The sequence below is a fragment of the Pinus tabuliformis genome, chromosome J (assembly GCF_031772625.1).
Source record: "Pinus tabuliformis cultivar Carrire ecotype Pingquan chromosome J, CPIR1, whole genome shotgun sequence".
NCBI classification, from domain to species: domain Eukaryota; kingdom Viridiplantae; phylum Streptophyta; class Pinopsida; order Pinales; family Pinaceae; genus Pinus; species Pinus tabuliformis.
In genome coordinates this window covers 1,210,572,139-1,210,582,619 of record NC_142295.1, presented here as the reverse complement: position 1 = coordinate 1,210,582,619, position 10,481 = coordinate 1,210,572,139, and the positions used below count along the sequence as shown (strand labels likewise).

Genomic DNA, 10,481 nt, shown 5'->3' with positions numbered 1-10,481 from the left:
GGATGAGGTTCTATCAACACCAAAGTTCAAGGAGTTGAAAGAAGAAAGACCAATAGTCCAAAAGGACACCTGAAGAATTAGGAAAGAGTTTATGAACATCTTTGTCCCTCAGTCGAAAGATGAGGAAAATGGTAAGCATTTTCATGCAGTTTCTTTACATGAAAATGTTGATTTAAGCTCTTTCGCAGCCTTTGAGAAGCATAGCAAAGGCATAGGAAAAAAGCTCTTGTCCAAGATGGGTTACAAGGGAGGAGGCATTGGAGTGAACAATCAGGGAATTATCCATCCAATTGAGGCAAAGGAGAGACATCGATATGAAGTTTTGGGCTATGTTGAAAAGGGAGAATGGTCTTCAAGTGATAGCTCTTGGGTATCATGTTATTTTTGTCATAAGAGAGGACATGGCGAGGCAAATTGTTGGGATTTGCATCCGGAATTCGTACCATCTTGGTTTCTAAAGCAAAAGGAGGACATGAAATGGAAGACCTCTCCAAAGAGAGATGAGCAAGTTGAAGAAGAGACTAAGACAAGTTCTTCTCGCCATTCAAGCTCCTCGCGTAAGAAGCATGGTTCAAAGGATAACAAGGGAAGGTATAAGCCTCACTCAAATAGTTTCTTTTATTTTGAGCCACATGATCAATAGAATAATTTTTTATGGAATATGGTTCCATGCACTTTCTGTCATTCACCTAACCATAGTGTGAAGAAGTTTCAGCAAAGGAAAGAGTTGCTTGAATGTGGGAATGGAACAGGGAAGAAAGACTATCTTCTAAGTTCGAAGACAATATCATCAAGTAGAAAGCAAAAAAAATTATGCAACCATTGTAATATCAGTGGGCATAGGGTCGATAAGTGCTGAAAATTGCATTCACAACTTCATCCTAAGAAGGGCAAGCAAGACATGCAAGCACCTAAAGAGGAAGCAACAAAGGAAAAAGTGGTGGAAGTTGCGACCATCCATGAAGCGACTCAAGAAGAAGAAAAAGTTCAAGTAGAGGGTTCATTCACTTGGTTGGGTAAGAAATGGGTGGACTACTTTTCTAGTTGAATGTTGTAAATATCTTTGTAAAGCACATGTCGTTTTTCCCCACAACTGGGCATTTTGTAAAGTGATGCATGTATAAATCACTATTTTGCGACATAGCGTTTCTTTTGATTGTAGATAATTCAAATAAAGTTTGGGGAATTTCTGTAATGAGTCTGAATTCTATCTATAAGACTTTTGGAGACCAAAAGTCATTTTTGTGGGGAGGTGTGATCGAGATGGATCCTAAAAGGCTCAAATTTTTATTGTCTCAAAATTCATTGTTGATAGAAACACTGCGTAGTACTGGTCGCCATTATTCCAATGGCGCAAATGGTGCATCAAACGAAGGTCGTATGAAAAATTTATCACGTCCTGATCGTTTTGGGAAACATGAAAAAATTTGTGCAGGTTTGCCACGTCAACAGTTTGTATTGCTGACATGGTATGCTAACTAGGTTTCAAAAATATCAATGGCAGCTCACCAATTGTCAAGTTTTTATTGGTGCTGCAGTGGCAAATTTTTATTAGGTTTCATTTGATTGGTTGTTGAGTGGCCAACCATAGGCTGCCACATGGCCCAACCAGAGGCCACCACGTGGCAACATGGGGCCACCAAAAATATGTTAAGAATCCAAATTTTATTTCGTGGGATTTGAAGACAACACCTCACGCCTACTGAAATCCACCATAACCAATGTGTTATGGGTGGGCCTTGTTAAAAGGACCCACCCAAACATTATTTATGCTTTAGTTGGGGTAGATATATGGTAAGGGGCCGAGGGCTAGTCCCCAACCCTAGTCACCGCGCCCAAAAGGACCAGGGGCGGGGCCAGGGGCCAGGGCTTAGCCCCAACCTCCCCGAACTTAAAAAAAATGACACATGACCTTAAGCCCAAGACCAAGGGCCGATTCAGAGAAGAGGATGATTAACTTTGTTGCAAGAGCCATGAAGGAAAGAAGGATGGAGGTCGAAAGGTGGCTCCACTCATCACAAAGCAAGCAATTATGACTTCTATTGATCTATGTCTAAGATATGTCGAGGTTTTACCGAGATGTATTGTGTTGGGTTGGAATATCATGGTAGAGGTTTAGATGATAATGATACATGGTGGATTAGCACGATATGTGTTGCAGTGATAACATGTAGCTGAGTTGGAGGGAACAACCTTCCACAGATGGAGAAGCATGGAGGATTGCGACGATTATGGTTGATGACCATGGATTGAGGAGATTTACCCGTACATGAAGTCATGAGCCTTGGTGGAGGTTCATGCGATGGGAGCGAGGAGTTGGGCAGCATGGACATTGGATGTTGGAGCTAGTGACACTTTGCGACATTTTGGTCTTGGTGATGGAGTTTTTCAAGATGGTGTTGTTGAGGGCGAGAACCTTTTTAAAGTGGGGGAGGATGTCAAGACTTTGAGTTGGGAGTACCCAAGGGAGTCGAAAAACCAAAGTCATAGTGTAGGTGCACCCATGATGTGCGACAGGCGCACGTGTTCGGTTAAAGGCGAATCGGGTGGGGGTGTTCGGTTAAAGGCGACTTGGAAGAAGAAATTCAGTTAAATGAGGCACCATAATTAGTTAAAAGTGCGCACATGTATAACGATCGGTTAAAGGTAACGGGTGGGTGAGCACGCCATGATGGGCGAGTGTCTGCTCAACGAGATAAGCAACCAAATATAGTGGATGGATGACACGGACATGACGAGTCATGCGCCTGGGTGAATGAGTCACCAGGTGGACAGGTCGGCTGAGTCAAGAAAGAAAAAACGATGGGTTGGCTCGATTATGGAGAATTACGAGAGGGTGTGTCATGTGGAGCGGAAAAGTTAGTTGGACATGTGGACGAGCCGACCCATGGGAAAACCAACAGACGCGGTGATTCATGGAGTATTGGAATGGAACATATATATTAATGATGAGTTCCACTCATTTGAGACATCAATGAATCATCGAAGTGCCAAACAACATAACACATATCCACAACTATAAACCAACCGAAGGGCAAAGGACGATTTAAATATAGTTGGGTCGCAGGTTGGGTAAGAGTTTGGGTCGCAAGAGGAGTTCTGCAGGGCGTCCGCACACGACAGGCAGGGTGGGCCATGCACCTGCCCTGGGTTGGTGAACTCGAGTGAAGTGGCAAAACGTTGCAGTTAAGGTTGGAAGATTTTGTGAACACAAAATTTGGGGTTTTTGAGTAGTGTGACTATCGTGCAGGAGAGTTGGGCCGCAGTGCGGCAGACCGGTGCGATGGGTAGGAGTTCACTACATTGGACATGACGATGGGCAAGTTGCGACATGGTTCGGATGAACAGTGTAGGTAGGGGCCGCTGTTGGTGATAGTTCAATGCAGAAAGTTCGGTGCGAAGAGCAGAAGGAAATAGTGCGACGGGCACGTGCTACTCGACTGGTGCACGACTGTCGTGTAACTTGGGTAACTTGTGCAGGCCGATTTTAGAAGGATGCACCACTTTGTAAAACATTGTAATTGTAAAGTAAAATTGCAGACTTTATATATTATTGGGCAAACTTACTAGTTAGTTTCCCCTCCCATGTAAATGTGCATACATTGTGTATTTTGATGTTTATGATTTCGCTGCATGATAAAGAAGATAATTGAAGTAATGTTATTTCTGCTGCATTACGAACACCTGAGAAAACTTGACTAAGTGTTGAGTAGGACTAGTCTGTAAGGTTAAGTAGTGGGAAACGAAAGAGTTTGGCGGTGCCGCACCCCGCCTATGTGTTGTTGAAAGACACCACTGGTGTAGGGGCGTGACACTATGCCCCTAAGGACTAGCATAAGGTTTATTTAGGTTTCAAAAAATTAGTACACGTCAAACTCACTCAAATGTGTAATTCCCTCTTATGCTCTCTCTTCCTTTAATGCATGGAATTATAAAATCTTTCTTGAAAACTAACCACAACCAAATCATACCCGTTTTGACGTAGATGTATATATCCTTTCCAATCCACCCAATAATTTCACTTCGATCAAGCAACTTTAGATGTAGTTGGTACCACATAGCTTTTGCATTTCCAAATATGGAGATATGCATGTATATTCTGCGTGCATAAATGACAATTGTTTCAAACAACACAAAGCCGTTAAAATTTTGCTACGTGTAATTATTATTATTTTATTATTTTTAAATTATTTTTTTCCTGGTAAATGTATTTTAAACCACATAAAAATTGTCAACAACCAACCAAAAATTAGAAATTTTATTTATAAAAAATTAAAAAATAATTTTTTATTTTCAAAAATTTATTTTAATATAAATTTTTGAAAAACATTATAAAATATTTATTGTAATTTTTGGTTTTAATAGAAGACAAAGTTTTTTTGAAAAAAACTAAAATAATATAACCTCACATTTGGGAATGTATAATAATATCTAACATTATCAACTACAGTAAGTGGTTTAAAATGTGTCTACTCTAAAACTATTTTTTCATTTCTTTGAAAAATATTTTACATAAATTATGAATTACAAAATCCTACGTTCTAAAATTATCTAACATAATATATAAATATAATATTTTTTAATAAATTTCATTTATACATCTAATAATTTTTAATAAATTTCATTTAAACTTAAAATGCGGCTTCTCCCTTCATTCTTTCTGCAATATTCCACCTTTATTCTTTTTAAACATTCTCTTCTTAAATTTCAATAACACACCAGTAAACATAACTGATAACTAGAATTGGAATTTCAAACTAATTAACATGCATATTAATGACACAAAATTGGGATTTGAAATTAATTTTCTTGATCAAAATTGAAATATATTGAAATATCCTAATAAACATGTCATCGTCAAATTCAATCATTGGTCACATGTAGCCCACTCACTGAAGCATCCCAGAGTTCAAATGGGGTCTGCATTATCATAAGTTTGACAATGAGACTCCCTTCAAACACTATAAGTTGGATGATTCCATGAGTAATGGATATTGCCGAGGTTGTCGCTCTCAATGTGTTATTCCCGAGGTTGTCACTATCATTTTGTAGAAATGGTTTAATTTTTTCCCAAGTGGAAAATTTAGTTTCTTCTGTTGTTATCAATAGTTTATAACTTTAATGACATAAAATTCTTCAACTATTTCAGCATATTACTTTAATATTAATGTTAATAATTTTATAATAAAATAAAAGATCAAATAATAATAACAATAAAATTTTCTTGTTTTTATCTATTTTTTAATGAAACTATTTTTTGAAATTATAGTGGGCAACCATTTATATGGCACAAATATTTACTTACATTATGTGGGGCAGTTATTCACATGGTTTTGTGTTGTACAAAGATAACAATAATAATTATTATTATAAAACTTGGTGAATAGAAATTTATTTTTTAATATAATTTGTATATCTCACAATTCAATTTAAAATCTCATAAAATTAATCATCAATTAATTAGAAAAAAATAATTTACTATAAAAAATTAAAAAATATTATTCAATTTTCAAAATATCCAATTTAATATATATATATATATTTAAATTTAATAAACTTCAAAAATGATTAACCAAAATTAAAAACAATATAATCTTGTAATTTTGAGCATTGTAAAAACATGTAATTTTTAGTAATATAATTTCTTATTAAAACTATTATTTTTTAAAACTATTTTATCTTTTTAATTATTTTAAGTATATATTTATTAATTTTAAGAATAACTTGAATATCTTTTGTTATATATGTAAATATAAAGTAAATTATTGTATATTTCTTATTTAACATATTCTATAAAATATTATAATTACGCCGTAAGGCGTTTCCTTCTGAAATGAACTCCCCTAAATGCCTTTTTGTCTTAATCTTAACCGTCACATTTATTGTTAGACGATTCAACAATTATCTGTTGTCCAAAGAAAACATTAAAAAACAGTTATTAGTTAAAAAATTAATTAAAAACAATCCAGCCCGTCTGTCTACCTAGCTAGTCCGTCGTGCGCACACAGATAGCCCGTTCGCTGCAAATGATGGCCGAGGGCGAATGCCTTTGCTACACGAGCTTTTTCTACAGGACGAGGGCCAGGAGGAGGATTGTTGGTAGTTTTGCCCTGCATCGGTTCTTAAGGTCTCTGTGTAGAAGAAGCCAGATGGACGGTCGAGGAAGACGGAACCACTTACGCAAGGTTATTTGTCGAACCTGAGACTTCCTTTCCCTATGTTGCTAGGTTTCTTGCTTTTGCTTTTGTTCTGTTTTTAGGGTTATCTCTTTTTTTTTTGACTGGTTAGAGTAACCCATGACCAACTGATGCTTTTCCTAACGGTATTATCTAATTATTCCACTTATATCATATTAGAGGGCTTCCATCCTGTAAACCATATACTGGACCTTACTAACCGTTCCCTATAAAGCTTTATCATACACTTGGTCCCCCACGGTAATATTATTGTGAAATAACCCATCTGATCGTTGCAACGAGTAACAGAGCATAACATCCCTTGTTCTTTGTTACTGAGATTTATTCTGTGATATCATTCTATGAAAAGTAACCCTTATACTTTAATCTTCTTCTCCCAGCTACAACCTTTCTGGGATAGGGTGGTCATTTGATCAAATGACTCATATGTTACAGTATTCTAGGATTTAAATTAAGATTAGAAGCACTATGAAGAACCCATTATCACCATCTTTTCACTGCTCATTGCTTTTCCTTTTTCATTTGTTAAAATGGACTAAGTTGGGAATGGTACATTGTGGTTCAGCTGGAACCATCTTGTACTTTCACATATTGGACCAGTCACCACCTAATGCGTTCAGTGATACTATATATAAACAAATCCATATATTGCACTATTTGAGACGTCTCAGACCAAAAAAGTTCTCGTGACCAAAGCATTTAGGCTATTAATCAGATACATAGGGTTCAACGACCTCTATCAGACACCAATATGAGCTTTATTGCGAATTTCTTCTCGGCCTCGTCTGCTAGGAGAGTAGCTGTTTGACATTCCTGCCAGCTTCCACTCTCTTTCTCATGATCTTTTCCTGTTTATTTCTTAAATTTTTCATGCTTTATATCTTCTTGTACTTCTCTCATGTCTTACTTTGTGGGAGATGCTCTATGCACAACCTTTGCATACTCTGTTCATGTAACTTTTTGCAGCATTGCCTTTGCATACTCTGTTCATGTAACTTTTTACAGCATGGCCTTTGCATACTCTGCTCATGTAAATTTTTGCAGTCCTACTCATCATCTTAGGTTATCAATGGACCCTAATAGCAAATGCATTTCCTTACCTGGGAAATTGCATCTCACCCGTATTTTGTGCTGCTTCATTGTTTTTCTAGTCATTATTTATGTAGGAATCTTGTTCTAAGTTCATTCATTTAGCGGAAGCAAGCTTATTGACTTTGCTGTAACATGCACAGAAAAAGCTCACCAATGTAAAGTCCAGAAAATGGGGCCTGTGGAAAATTTCTGGTGACCATGAATTCGAGGGGAGAAATGAAGGAAGTTTCCATAAGAGGGTAAATTCAAACGGGGAGACATCTGAAGTTATATCTGTTGCTGTAGAGGCTTATAATGCTGCAGTGGCCACTATTGTGAGGGCTCCTCTTAAAGGCTTCAAGGTTTTCAGAGAAGAATGGGCCGCCATTCGCATACAAACTGCTTTTTGAGGATTTTTGGTAACCATTCTTCATGCACGAGCCTCTATAGATTGTATAGTTGGTTGTTTTGAGATATGATTATGTTCAATCCATTGGCTTTGGTTTTGGTTTTATAGGCCAGGAGGGCACCGCGAGCGCTGAAAGGGTTTGTGAGATTACAAGCATTGTTTCGAGGTCGTCAGGTAAGGAAACAAGTAGCAATTACCTTAAGGTGCATGCAAGCACTTGTTAGATTTCAGGCCCGTGTAAGAGCTCTCCGTGTTTGGATGTCTACTGAAGGCTTAGCTATGCAGAAAATGATTGATGAACATCGAATTTGCCAAAACAAACTGCGAGAATCTGAGGTATTTTAACACTCTGGCCACTATGGTTTAGTAGCTTACTCTACCCACACAATAGGTCGGAGTGCCGAATCCTATGAGTGTCAGATTACCATATGTCAACTGTAGTTTAAGATATATACGGAACCACAAGCAAATCCTAATCATCATCATGTTTACTCTTATCATGAAAATTTCCTACACAAACGCTTCAGGCCCCTGTTCTGATCTGTGCTCAGACACCAAACCAGGACTACCCATGAAGAAAAGCAGCTGCCCTTTCTATAGACTTTTCCTGGCCATATTGATTTTCAGAACCCTTGTGCAGTGGACTAGATCATACCTCATATAGATACTTCTTTATCATAGCTCTGAAACGATCTCGGTTTTTCTTACTAGTTGCTTTCCCTTTATTTCTAGATATGCTAAATTTCAGTTTCTAACAATCCCATCACTTATACTACAATAGTAATATCTGTGTGATGTGGAATTGCCAGAATAATTCTGATAACCTAAAAAGATTTTATGTTTTAACTTGCAAAAAACTGGCTCTATTATCCATTTTGTTTCAGAAGTGCATTGCTTGTTTCAGGAGGGGTGGTATGATAGTCAAGGAACCCTTGAAGAAGTTCGTGCAAAACTGCAAATGAGACAAGAGGGTGCAATCAAATGTGAGAGAGAAATTGCTTATGTTCTCTCCCATCAGGTACATAACTATGTTCAATGCAGAAAAGTCACTTGAAAATTCATTTGTATAAGTCCTTGATTGAACACTCTATTTCTGGCAGATTTTAAATGCTATGGTAGAATCCTCTGCACAAGACCTTAAATGTAGATGCTAGGTTGACATTTTGAAATTTATATACTAGTAACTTTTATGGGTGTTGAATCTCTTTTCAGCAATGGAGAAGCAATTCGAAAACAAACATGAATTACACTAGAATTGAGCCAGACAAAAATAGCTGGGGTTGGAGATAGTTAGAGCATTGGATAGCTGCAAAGCCTTGGGAGAATAGACTCATGGAACAAGCCCAAATGGATGCTGGAGAGAATCTGAGGAAATCTCATGAACTAGGAAAAGTTAAAGTTCACAGAAACAATATAAGTGTTCGTGTTGCTGCAAAACCACCTTCAGCGGTTTCCAGTCATCCTACTGGTAGATCGTCTTCAAACCCTAGCTCTGATATCCAATTTGATGAGAGCTCAACAATCTCAAGGGGATCATGTACTCCAAAATCTGGAAATACTCTACAGACATCAGATGAGAGTGTGGGAAGGCCTAATTACATGAACTCTACAGAGTCTGCCAAGGCTAAAATATGCTCGTCCAGTGCTCCAAAGATAAGACCCTCATATGATGATCTTAAATTGCAGAAGAAAGTTTCTTCATATAATGCTGAAGTGAAGAGCACAGCCAGTTCAGATTCTTCTCTACATGCTTGCAAATTGATTCCACCTATGTTGAGATCTGACAAATCATCTACCAAGAGTGGAGAGATTTCTTCCTGTTCTTATGGAGAGTCTCGAAAATCCTTTTATCAATGCTAAGTTTCAGAGTTCTATCCTGTCACTACTAGTGGCTGAAGGTTGAAAACTCAGCTGTGAATGGTTTGAGCTACAGTGACCAACATTTCATGGGCATTCTTCTGTATGTTTGAACAGAAGTTCAACTTAGCTGCAGAGATTAAGATTTCAGCTTCCAGCTGAACTGTGTCAGATGCTCTTTAGAAGTGGAGAGTAAAGTTTTGAGTTCAAAAGCCACAGTGCTCAACTGTTGATTAGCTTCTTGGTTGGTGGCCGTGAGGAGCTAAAAGTTTGGTTTGATCTGGTGATTGGAGACATGGTCAGCTGGATTGCATTTGAGTCTTTGAGGAAGCCACTTACTGGAGAATTGTGTTTAAGGGAAAAAAACAAATCTATAGCAGAAGCAAAAGAGCATGAATTTTCAACTAAGCTTCTGGTTGTTATCTTAGCTGGCCTTGCAGATTCAAGGCATAATGGGAGTATTTCTTTACAGAAGCCAAACAAAGATAACTGGGATATATCAAAACATTCTCGGCTATATTCCTATAGGCATATTGATGGTACTATATGAGTAAGGAGTGTGTACACTTTAAGTTAGTGATTTGAGATGGGATTTCTTTAATAATGACGTTATTGGGCTTCTTGCCCAGTTTAATACTGTGTAAAGATTTCAAGTTGGAATGAGATTCTATATATATATCTAATGCTTATATGTTTTCTTTCTACATTTTTTTGAACTTTATAATACAATTGTAATGATCTTATGGTCAATTGTAGTTCATCCAAGCTAAATAATTGTATTTTGGTGTTAGCATTCTTAGGTTCTTAGTTATCCCTCCAGTCTTTCCATATATTAGCTGATGCTTCTATATAAGCAATGAATTTTTGATTTGAACACAAATGTGCTCCCTCTTCAGATTCCCGTAATTTCACTATAAAAAAAGTGATGTTGGGAAACAAGTACCAAA

At 37.3% G+C, this 10,481-nt stretch overlaps 1 pseudogene; it reads left to right on the top strand.

Annotated features, from left to right (window-relative positions):
- The first annotated feature begins 235 nt into the window (after positions 1-235).
- LOC149231491 (protein IQ-DOMAIN 6-like) lies at positions 236-9,537 on the top strand (annotated as a pseudogene).
- Positions 9,538-10,481: the final 944 nt, after the last annotated feature.